The sequence below is a fragment of the Ambystoma mexicanum genome, chromosome 5p (genome assembly GCF_040938575.1).
Source record: "Ambystoma mexicanum isolate Mex_15411 chromosome 5p, UKY_AmexF1_1, whole genome shotgun sequence".
Lineage (NCBI taxonomy): Eukaryota > Metazoa > Chordata > Amphibia > Caudata > Ambystomatidae > Ambystoma > Ambystoma mexicanum.
The window spans coordinates 827505627-827518495 of record NC_090930.1 but is presented as its reverse complement, the minus strand read 5'-3'; positions in this window follow the sequence as shown (position 1 = coordinate 827518495).

Sequence of the window (12869 nt, the reverse complement as noted above, 5' to 3'; positions counted from 1 at the left end):
CAACATATTGAAGCAATGTCCAAGTAGAGGGCAATTCAGGGGTATCAAGCTGTTCTTTCAAAGCCCTACTATAGATGCTAGGACTCTCTGTGTACCTTTGAGGTGCACGAGTAAATGTGAACGACCGTCCCCCTAAGGTGAACGCGAACAAGTATCTACTATCCTTGTGTATAGGAATACCAAAGAAAGCATTCTTTAGATCCACCACACTAAAGTAAGTAGCTGTAGCTGGAATCATGGTTAGGATTGTCGTTACATCAGGCACAATTGGAAATTGTGGAGCAACTTTATTAATGGCACGTAAATCAATTATGAAACGGAATTGAATTGCATTATCGCCTTTCTTGTACACGGGTAAAATCGGACTATTACACAAACTTCCTGTAATTTCTTCAATCACCCTGCGATGCACAAAATCGGAAACAATGCATTTCAAAGCTCGCTCACCCTCAACTGAAATCTTATACTGGGGAATCCGTGGCAGCTCAATTCTATGTTTCAAAACTATCTTAACAGGTTCAATCTGTAAAACACTGACATCATTGTCGTCAACAGCCCATAAGCTCTCTGGTACAATAATGAATTCTGGCGGCAAAGGTCTAGTCAAGAATTGCGAGACAGAGTATTGCTGTGGTGAAATCGTTAGGCGCACTCCATCAGAAGAACAATAAATCACTGCATTTAATTCTTTTAACAGATTCAACCCCAGCAAGTTCTCTCCACAATTCGAAGTCAACAGAAATGGACAGTGGTCTGTAAACGGACCCAGAGAAATGGGTACCGGCAAAGAAACTGGACAAACAACTGGCGTGCCAGAAAACCCTACAGAAACATTGGTTTGCCCTGACAGTAAAATGTTTGGAACCCGTGAATGATCAATGGAACACTTCTGTGCTCCAGTGTCTATCAAAAACCGATGTTTCCTATTTCCCACCACCATTTCAACGTAGGGACCTTTCTGATTGACGGGAATAGGTGTAGGTTCCAAACCCTGCTTTGGGCAATCCTAACGAAACAGAATGTCATCAAAAGGAAGCGCTTCAGATAAATATGCAGCAGAAGGATGGTCAAAAATGTTCCTGGTGTCCACACTCGAAATCTGATTGTCCTGTGAAAAAGGTTGCTGAGGATCCTGTGTAAACTGACCTCTACCAGGGCCCCCTACACCTGGGCGACCTCTGGATCGTCTACCCATATTTCCAAATGTGTTATTCAACCTTTCTTGAAGGACGGGGCATTGTGCACGCCAATGACCCTCTTGACGACAATAGGCACACTGGTTAATGTTCACAGGACCCAAGGGCACATTCCCTTGCGGGACATACTGACCTCTAATCTGAGAACTACCCCCTCTGGGGCCTCTAACAAGTTGCTGTAATAGCACTTTAGTCTTCAAATCACCTTTTCGTTTTTCAACTCTATCTTTTTCATTATTGACACGGTTCTCGTAGTACTGGGCCATGTGCAGTACTTCTGATTGGGACTTTGCCTGCCAAGCGCTCTCAGAAGACACAATCTGTGACTGGATGTCAGGCAGTAATCCACGCACAAATTTGTCCACAAATAACCTTTTCCCAGACTAGGTCTTGTCCACTGAAATCCGAGAATACCTGTTCGAACCGATTAAAGAACTCGGTAGCACCCTCAGACTCTCCTTGGACACAGGCCGTAAGTTTGTCCCAAATAATTATTTTCTCTCGATTTATGGTTTTTAATTTTGCAATAATTCTATCAGGCAAAGTTAGTATTACCTGAGGCGGTCTTTCACCAGCTGGCCTTTCTCCATCGAGTCTAGTTATATTCACCCATGTATCTCCCAACCCTGGCACGTCGTCTATAGTTCTTACTTGTTTCCACAAATCTACGGGCAGGAGTACAGGGAATAACAAATCGATATCACCTAAGGTGAACACTGAGGATTGCAAGACAGACTCTATTTCTTTATAGAATCCTGTCGGATTTATCCTAATATCGGGAATAGATTGCCTAATAGTATTCACTTCCTGTCTTGAGAACGGGACGTGAATGAACTGTGATACATAATGTGCAGGAATTTCCACAGTGACTATACCTCGTGCAGCATCGGCCGCAACCTCAACCTTTGGGACAAATGTCGGAGGAACCTCTCTCATAGGCAACTGAGAAGTAGGTGGCTCCGAACGCTTACTAAGCAACAGAGCTAAGTCGAGCGCTAAAGCAGTCGAAGAAGTGTCAAGTGAAAAAGCTCTCTTGTAAATACTCAATAACTCTGTGGGACAACTAATCTTTCTTTTTACACAATCATCCTGTAGGTACTCTATCATTACCTGTATCACTTTCCTCTGCATTTCTGGCGTATACTGACTATATGTGTCATATACTTCAACTGGAGTTATCGACATATCCGAAATCCATCTAAGTGCGTCCTTCGTACAAATGCGTACTTCCTCAGATATCGATTTACGACAAGGAAGGAACCGTTGCTGCACATACATACTTTCCCCCTCATCATCCTCATTCTGAAACTTTTCTAACTCCTTTCTATACCCAAATAACCTCTCGACATGCTCATTTACTTTCTCCACAGTGTCTCTAGGAAACGTTAAAGTATTTAGCTCCCTTAACCCTTGCGGGAGATCTGTATTTTTTAATTTACCCCACATTACACATAAATGTATCCCTAAACCTTCTATGAAAATCATTTTACTCAGGAAAATTTTCCATATTACAAAGTGTGGCAAAAACATTAGCTTGATCATCCCTCCCCATACAATGCTTAGCCCATGCAATCAAATCATGTTTCCTCTCTGGTGGCACAGTATTGCGAGTAACAACCTTCGATCCTGCACCTCGATCGACTACAAGCGGCTCAGGACCATTTGGAAGAGAGGGAGCAGGCAAATTCAATGGAGGTAATGTAACTGGTGCGATAAGAAGAGGTGGAGGAGCCGGAGGAAGGGGAACATTAGGAGGAGCAGGAACAACGGGAACAACAGCAGGTAGAGCAGGAATAGCAGGAGGAAGAGGCAAAGCAGCAGGAAGAGGAACATACAGAGGTGGCGCAGAGGCACCAGGCCTTCATTCATTTAACAATTTGTCTATAAATTCATCGGAAGCATGGAGGTCTTTGGAAGGATAGATTTTTTGAATTCCAAGTGAGAAAGCCCTATCCATATTCCTAGTCGATCCAGAATGTTTACCTTGGTCATACAATAATGTTTTTTCGGCTTTCGTTTTATGACGGCGCGCATTTTTTTCTCTACTTTTAAGTTGCTGCAGCGCTTCTTTTTTCCAATTCTGCAAAACATCAAATGCTGCAGGTCTAGCTTTTTTCTTTAATAGAATTGGCTCTAAATACTCAATACGAGGGATTTTAAAACTGCCATTGATTGGCCACTGAAGTTCGGAGGCATGTCTGGTTTGTCTGTGCCAAATGTCATTAAATAATATACTTCAAATGCCATGCTTACAGTACATAGTACATGCCGGCGACCCCTCCTGTGGTGCGGGGCGGCTAAATTCCAAAGATTGTCTATTGCTGCGGAACAACGCCCTGAAGCAGGTAGACAATTTCCCAGGCATATCAAATTATTGGTGTTACCTGGTCAATAATTGTGTCTGCAGATACAATGCACCAAATTCATAATTATCAGGGTTGAATTAAGAGTCGGTTCACAACTCACCTGAACAAACCTAAGGAGGTCCGATCGGATTTCAAAGAATCTTAACTAACTAATCTTAACTCGAATATGGCGATTTCGGCAAATCTGCCTGCCTCGTTAAGTGGACCCTCGTCAAGATGCCGTCTCGGACCACAAGGTAATCGTCCAGGGATCGGGTCGTGCAGTGCTGCTCAGGTGTCGCGTCTCGTTCAGTGGGGCCCCCTTTTGTCACACCGTCCGATCCCGGTCCGATAGCCTGAGTTAACCTTCAACAATCTGGCATCAATCTTGAGGGTCCCTATTCGGGCGCCAACTGTGAAAACAAAATCAAAATATTGAGGCTGAGTACCCCAAAAGGAAATACACCGAACACGGGTTACAAAGGAACATACAAAGTACTTTATTTTATACTGAATCCAGTTACTAAGAACAAAGCAAAATCAGATACCTATCGGTCCTCAGTGCAACACAACAAACTCCAGCGTGGTTCAGTGTGTTCAGTGAGAGACGCTGTACATTAGAATGCATTGGTTTTTATACTCTTTGTGAGCATGATGTCCAGCCCCACTTCGGGTTAATATTCCACTATTACATCACCGATCTAGGGTTCATGCCAAGTCTCGCACATCCGCATATTACCGGTTTGCTTTTAATACATATATCAACAAGCCTATACGGCAACTATGTATTGTGGGATTTTCCATGCAGGTCTTTTCAAACATTAATACAATGTAGTTAAAACAAGTGTTCTACGTTCAGTATTTGAATACATTGTTCTTAACGATGCTCGCGGATTTGTTTCATTGCACGAGTAATCCTTTACACACAGGTCAACGAAGGACAAGGTCTCAGTTCACGACCTCAACAAGTGGCTTGGAGGCAAGTTACATATTACCTACATACAGAGGTCAAGACGGCCATGTTGTATTTTGGAATTACATCGTCCACCATTTTAACTCACAGGGTGACTTTACAAAGCAAACCTAAAATGGCAGATTGACCTAAGATGGCGGCTTACATTGATTTAAAAGGTCAGGACCTTGCAACACGGATTCCTTCGCAAGCGATTTACAAGCAGCTTGGCGTAGGCCAATAAACATATATTTAATGCAATAGGAGGCATGATATAATTTCTCTTTTGACAGTCCTGCAGCCCCTTAGCCCTTCCAGTCCATTCCTCGTACTTAGCACATGGACCTTTCTGCCCCTGCACTCTCTTCTCCCTGGGTTCTGTCCACCTAGCCTTCTTGGTCACTCACATAACTGTCTGGCATGCCCCCCTCTCCACTCTCCCCTGCACTTCTATTACTGCACTTGCACGATCCGAATATCACAAGGCCTAGTTTTACCACTTCTGTTTTGTCATCCCTGTCCTGCACCCTTATCTTGTTGCACCTTGAAACACATTGTGTATAGGCGCATTATAAAACCCAATAAATAAATAAATAAATACAAATCAAGATTCCATGACAAAAGAAAGAATTTTTGGAAACCAACCATATCCTTTAGAACTGAATACAAATGTTTGTTCTACCTACCAACGTGTCTATATCCTATGCACAAAATGTCCTTTCCCCTGGGACCTCAGTCCAAGGGGAGAGGAGGGGCTGATTTGTTGGGTAAATGTAATGGACATAGAACACTTTACATTGAACTAAAACACCAGGCACTGGAATGATTCACTATTGTGCTCCAGTATGGTGTGCTTTTTCCACAACTACAAACAAACCTTATTGAGCCTGTGAAGCATATACTGACATGTATCTAGAGAATGTGCTATTCTCTACACATTATGCAGAACATGCCAACTTTATTTATTAACAATTTATTGTATTTGCACGTGCTACAACAAGAGAAGATATACAACAATGGATTGGTGTCATGTTTCTGCAAATCATGGGAGGAAAACTTTCAAGTACATAAGAGAAAACCCAGTGTGGAATGTCCATTTTCAAAATAGGTAAGCATACAAGCAAAGTAATTTAGCTATAAATGCATACATGTTTTAAATGTCAACTGTGACATTATGGAATTATTGTAATATATTTGTAACATGCCTTTGCTCCTTAAACGTGCAGTGGATAAATGATTGTTTATTTTTGATTGTAGAGATCATATATATATATTGCTGTTTAAGCTGTATTAGAAATATCCTAGTGCCTAAATTAGCTTTCAGTATACCTGTTCTACATTGAATCTCATCCAAAAAGGTAACTTGAGTTCACATTGCATTTAAATGACATGTTTTTGAAGTTTTGGAGATTCAGGATTGATAATGTGTTAGTCATTTGGCAAAAAAAGACTGCCTTATACTTCATGAAAGAAACACATTATAACAACTAAAATAATAGAATCACATGCTCAGCTTGGAAAAATAGTGTAAAATACACCCAATTCACGTTTCGACAGAACCCAATTCACAGTTGCCCAGTTCATGAGGAAGGCTGATTTCTCACCACTGGGTTTCAAATGGTAGAGATCCACTTAGCATTGACCTTTTTGAACGTTGCCTGATTATACAGTACCTCAGTGGTTCACTAATGGAATATCTGGGCTCTTTTCCCATGAGTCATTTAACTTGAAATGGAACCTCAATGTACAGAATGAGGAGATATGAAACTTTGTCATTTTAATTTACATTTTATCCTAAAAAATACATTTGTTATGTAACTTTGTAAAAATTTGATGTAGTGAAGATAGGAATAATCTTCTGAAATCAGGGGAGCATGTCTAAAGAGTAAAGAAAAGAGACAAAACCTGGTACATTAATACTCATCCATTATTGAGAAAGTTATACAATTTTATAGCTTAATCAATTTATATGACACAAATATGTCTCATATGCCTGAATTCTGTAGGGCACTAGGAGTTTGGAAATCGGAATGTCAATAATGGTAAAAATCCCTATCAAGAATTATGACAGAAAACATTAATTTTCATACAAATATGAGTCTGTACAGTGCCACCCGTGTCACATGTCTAAAATATGTTTGGACCTCTCAGATAAAGGCACATTTTCTATGGGAGTGTCAACATGTTAAGCAACGGATAAGAAGCCTCAACCAATGAGAAATCATGTCAAATGACACTCTGAAAAAATATACATTTAAGCTTCAAATGCACAGCAAATAGAAAGATCTCTGGGAATTCTGAGGTTCTGCAGTCAGGGAATCCTCAACCAAACGGATAAGGGCTCGGGTGGAATATTACCATGAGAGATCAGAGAGAACATGGGCCTTATTTTAGAAGAAGCTTAAAGCCAACTTTACCTGAAGTAGGCCTGTTTCCCTGAGAAGGATAAAGCATTGACCAGTAGACTTTGCTGACTGGGTATAAATATTTGAAAGCTGTGAGAGGCAATGCTGATTCTGTGCCTTGAAGGAAATATCTATAAGTCAGTATAAAAGCCCCAATGCAGTTAAAACGATGTCCTCAAGAATCCTTTTTCGGTAAGTTCCCAGAAAGGGTGGTGGGAACTGGAAGGGAAGACAATGGGGATTGATTTTCAATATCATTTACTGTGCAGAGCACACATTGTCTTTCAACTACATCCAATTTATTTTAAACAGAAACATTGAGAATTTTAGTGCAAAATGTAAGTTGATTTTGACACTATTGAAAGCCTATTGAAAAGTGTCTTAAACTAGAACTGAATAGCGTTTTCTGTGCAGAGTGCAAAGTGTCTTTGAACCATAGCCAAGTAAATTCAACCCTGTGTTGTCATAGGTGCAGTTATTGACTGAGGTGATGAACTGATGCGTAACAAACCATAGACTTGCAGTGGATCAATACATTATTGCAATGGAAGGCCATAGTAATTAAAAAGAGAGATTTTGTAGAAATCTCATATAAATTTAGTGGAGTAAAAGGGAGCTTAGCTTGGTCACTTCCAATATCTAGAAATGTGTTAAAGTATCATTCAAACCTCGCCAGTTACATTGCACAGAATGGTAGGACCCCGTATTAGATAGACCCAATCTGCGAAGCGAAATGGAGGAGATACTTATCATGCTGTCAGAAAATCATGAAATGATGTTCGCATGTGGCACAAAGAAACCACTATGTTGCACTCTAAAATGAAAGCACAGCTTCTCTAAACTCAGGCCTCTAGATTTTGATGCAACATACCATAGTGGCCATTAAATCATTTTTATATGCATGCACCCACTAGACTTCAACTGCACCACATATGGACATGGCCTCATTAGAAGGTCAGCAGTAACCCACTGGTGCTACCAGCAGTTGCCAATGACCTCGTAACACTGTTTCCACCGCGTGATATCCTGGTTCCTCTGGGATATTACATGTCCTGGTGGCCTGGGATGTTAGGCGCCAGGAACTGCAAGTCCCCATTCCAGTGGAGTCTGAAAGGACTCCACTGGAATGGGGACACAGAAGCACTGGCACTGTTGCTTACGGTACCGATGCTTCAGTGAAAACCATATCTTCAGGTTGTATGCATAGTTGTATGACCTATTGAATACACAGATGGGCAAGCAGAAATGTAAACATTGTATATTGCTGTTTTGGAATACATTATAAGCATATATAGATTGGAAGTATATGAATGATAGTTGTGTTTTTTATTTTACTGGGAATCTTACAGAAAGGTTGATTTTACTTTTTGTATACAAGCTGCATGTGATTGTATGATATTGTGGCTGACGCCCCCAGCATAAAGTTAGAGGACCACTTTTGGATCTGATTTCTTCAATTAAATACATGTTTATTTTTTAAAAAAAATATTAAGTGCATATGGTTACATTAGTGACCTTTTACACTATTACAAAACCAGTTAAATTCAATATACATTTCTTATTAACAACAAATCCATTAAAATCCATCTAACATCCTCACTTGATAAAAACCCTACTAGTTCTAAAATAGAAATACTTATTTCCATAAAACCCAAATATAAAAGGGAAGCAATCATGGAAGTTGCAAACAGGGAGCTACCAGTTGCCAAATGTTAAAATCAACCGCTGTAATAACCAAGGACTCTGCCACAATTATAGTACTCCAAAACTGGTCAGAATAAAGCAAGGTAAATCTACTATATGCCTTCGCATAAACCTCAGCCAGTGACTCTGGTTGAGGACGTGTTGTGTGGACTCTACATGTTTGCCACACAATCTGCAGAATCTAGACTTACAGGGAATACCCGACCAAGCACCAGTGTTCTCGAAAACCGGTAGGTTCTCTACACCGCATGTGAGAGAATAAATCTACAAAATGCCGTTGAGCGCAATTTGAGGAAATAGATCTCATGGGTGGTCAAGGCGTACTCCCGTAATCCTGTTAAATGGGCCATACCTTAGTCCGCCTCGTAGCAGGTAGACTTCTCCTGAATTTTGGTGAGATTAAAATCCAGCCATGATTCAGTAAGACTGGAGAGCCCTATTTCGTTTAAATACAAGCTGACCAAAACATCCAGAGCCCTATACCAGACACTCTTGGAATACCTCATGGAGTGAACAGCAGTTTGGGCCAGCAAAGAATCCCCACCTACAAGGCCATAATTAATCGTTGCCCAAAATGTGCATGCCAATACATACCATAATGGCAATAACGGGGGTGGGGGTGAGACCCAGTTCAGGTTATTCAGTTATTGCCACAAACGGAACTCCTCTTGGGATGTTCAAAAGTGATTCCAGGATTTTCCCCTCTAGCTTCGGGACCCAAGAAAGTGCATTAGCAGGAAATACTTCTAAGGTGTATAATATTGTGGGGATGATAGTGGACTTATAAGCTGTTATGTTTGCCTCTATACAGCAACCACCTTGTGAGTCAATAATTTTCCAAAGTACTAGCCACTTAGTCCAGGTCTTATGTGAAATGCCATCAGCCAAATATGAGACCGGGATATTAGGTCTAATATCAATACCCAAGTATTTGTATTCCCTAGATGCACCCATGCCTTTTTGCCACGCACCTTTACTGCGGTGGGTGTTGCACACTGAACTGTAAATGGGCCTTCAAATCATGGCTTGTGCCACTTTCTAACAAGGTTCCTTATATAAATAAGGTCCCCTGGAAATTTGGACATTGGAGTATTACAGAATTGAATTCAACTGTTCCTTCTAAATTGTTGTTCATTGCCTCTTGGCCCCCCTCTTGCAATTCAATCTGTTGAGATATACATTTCAGACATTCAGTCATGGCAGTTAAACAATTATGCATTTTATCTCCTAGGACTGTGGCAGAATGTTCTGCAACCAACGGAGCCTGTGTGGGTGGAGCAATGGGAATGTGCATGCGTCTGCTCATTACTATTTCATGGGGTGTGAGATGGTGGTACGAACCTGGCTGATTGCATAAGGCAAAAAGAGCCAGGCAAAGGCAATGTAACCAATTCTTCACTGTTGGCCTTTGTGTGATAAACAGCACAAAGCTTGTCCTTGATGCCATGCACAGATGGTACTTCAGAAAATAATTAATTTACAAAATGTGGTATGTTGTCTGACCACAGCACTTCCCACACACCCCATCGGGGAAACACCTATTGTACAAGGAATTTAGCGGCCGACTTGGCATCAGGATGGGTACATGGACCCGCTTCTATCCAAAGTGAAAAGGGACACACCACCACAATCATGTACTGATATCCATTATAATTTTGGAGCATATCAACATAGTCAATGTGAACTTGCTGAAATGGGCCTGTTCGACAGAGTATTGCTCCTCTCACTGATCTCAGGGTACTTCCAGGTGTATATTGTTGACAAGTAGCACAATTTATAGCAAAATCAACAACATGCTCATGCAGGTTAGGGATGAACCAGCACTCTGAAACATCTGCTTCTACATATGCAGGATAGTGCAACTGTTCTAACCCTACTCTAAGCAATGGAAGTGGCATCACAGTCTTTCCTATGCTATCTTGTCACCACACCAGGTCACTGGGGGATAGTGAGCACCCCCTTTGTATCCACAGATCCTGCTCTGTCTGTGGTGCATGCCATTGCAATTCTATTAATTGTGTTAATTATAACACATTATAGTACTATTATTTTCATGTTGATCACATATTTGTATGGGTAAATTGTAATTTCTGCAATTTCTGAAAATATGCTGCTCTTTTAGCTTCTTTGCCTTCTGCATTGTTGCAGCGAGAAACTAAGTCTGTGCCCTTTGTATGCGCTGAGCATTTCACCACGGCAGTGCATCTAGTAGTCTTCCTTATAATGGGGGATGCTGTACTGGTGGGCCATCTGGAAGCCCCGTCTTCTCCACCGTGACAGTCCTGAGTGTACTGAAGACATATTTGCAGTCAAAATAAATTGTCACTACCTGGTCCTCATGCTTTTCAAATGCCAATATCATTGCTACTAGCTCGGCTGCCTGTGCAGGAAAGTGTTTTGGTAATCTGATGCTTTCCACAATCTCAGAATCATCACCCTTGCTCCTCATCACTGCTGCTTCGGAATCCCTAAATCCTGTGCCCTGATCTCCCCCTCTAACTTTGTTTCTTTTACCAGGAGTACATCATGTATGTCTGTATATGTTGAACAGTCAAGAATCCAGTCTCCTTCCTCTACTGATTCAGCAATAAATCTCGCAGGATTCACTGTGCAACATCTGACAATGTTTATTGATGGGTTGCACAATATTATCTCATATGCAGATGTCCTGTGTAGTGAGTGTGGACTTTGGTTTCTCAAGCACAGCAAACAAGGCGTGTTCCACATTTAACATTACTGAACATCCCATCACAATTGCAGCAGGTTTTTCTATTGCAAAGTCTGCTGCAGCCAATGCTTATTCATGTGGAAAATTCCCTCTCATCACTGGGTATAAAATCCTGCTGTAATATGCCAGGGGTTTGTGTCCCATCTAAGTTTCCTGCCTGATGACATCCGCCATCACGTATCCATTCGAATGGGAGAATAGATCAAATTCTTCCTTATAATCTGGTTTCCCTAGCATGGGAGCTGTGCTTATTGCTTCTTTCAGGGCCTCAAATACATTGATCATTCTGTTTGACCATATTATGGGGCTTTTCTCTTTCTGTGATTCCTTCAGTCCTTCTAAAAGGGGCCAAACATATGTTCTGTAGTCAAAGACCCACATCCAACAATAATATTATTGCCCCAGAAATTGTTGCAAGTCTTTCACCTTCTCTGGATGGAGCATACACATTATTGCTTCTGCTTTTTCAGGTCTTACCCTCCTTCCCTCCTTTGATATTATATGGTCCAAATACAGCACTTCATCCTGGCAATACTGCAATTTTCCTTTGTCCATCGTGTAGCCGTTGTCTGACAATAGTGTCAACAACATCACTGAGTCTGTACTACATTCGTCCTGCGTGGTGCTGCACACTAACAAATCACAAACATATTGTATAATGGTACTGGGTGGCTGTACGTTTCCCAAGTCTATCTGCAGCACTCTGTTGATAACATAACACTGGGGAACTCAAAGTACCCCTCTGGCAGTCTTGTGTGTTGGAGTCAGAACCATTGGTAAGTAAACACTGTGAGATATTGAGAATCTTCATGCAGTGGAATAGAGAATAACACATTTTTAAATCAATCTCTATAAAATTTGTGGCAGTATGGTATGCTGCACATAATTGTAGCTGGGTTAGGTACAAGGTTAAACTCTTCCTCTGCAATGTTTTTTAGAGGGCATACATCTTGTATAACTCTCCAAGTCTCTCCTTTTGCCTTTTTTTACTAGGTACACTGCTGGGTTGCATGGGGGTTCTGATGGCACAATGATACCTTATCGCATCAATGCAGCAATCATGTCAATGCCTTCATCTGCCTCTCTTAACATGGGAAACTGTTTAACTCAGGGTAACATTGCTCCTTCCTTCAATTTTATCCATACTGCCCCAATCCCGTTCACCATACCTATGTCATAAGGACCGCTAGTACACCTGGTACTTTAACCAAATCTCATTGAATAAATGATGATGCCTTTTTAGCTAACAGTATTATTTGAGGTATCTCTCTGCACTGTATTTTCAATTGATATGGGATGGATATTTAAAAAATGAATTCATCATATTTTGTCATCATCCTCAAATAAATCGTCATCAGTCATGTTGCTCAGTCGGTATGTCGAGTCTAATGCTATGGCGGTACTCCACCTAACACCTTCCTTGTCTGTCCCATGTAACACTACTCTGTCCTTCTCGCAATATTGCTGCTTCTAAATGTATTGTTGTGACTTCTGCTTCTGCTATATCCGTGGGTACTTCTTCTCTGAATAGAAACTCTG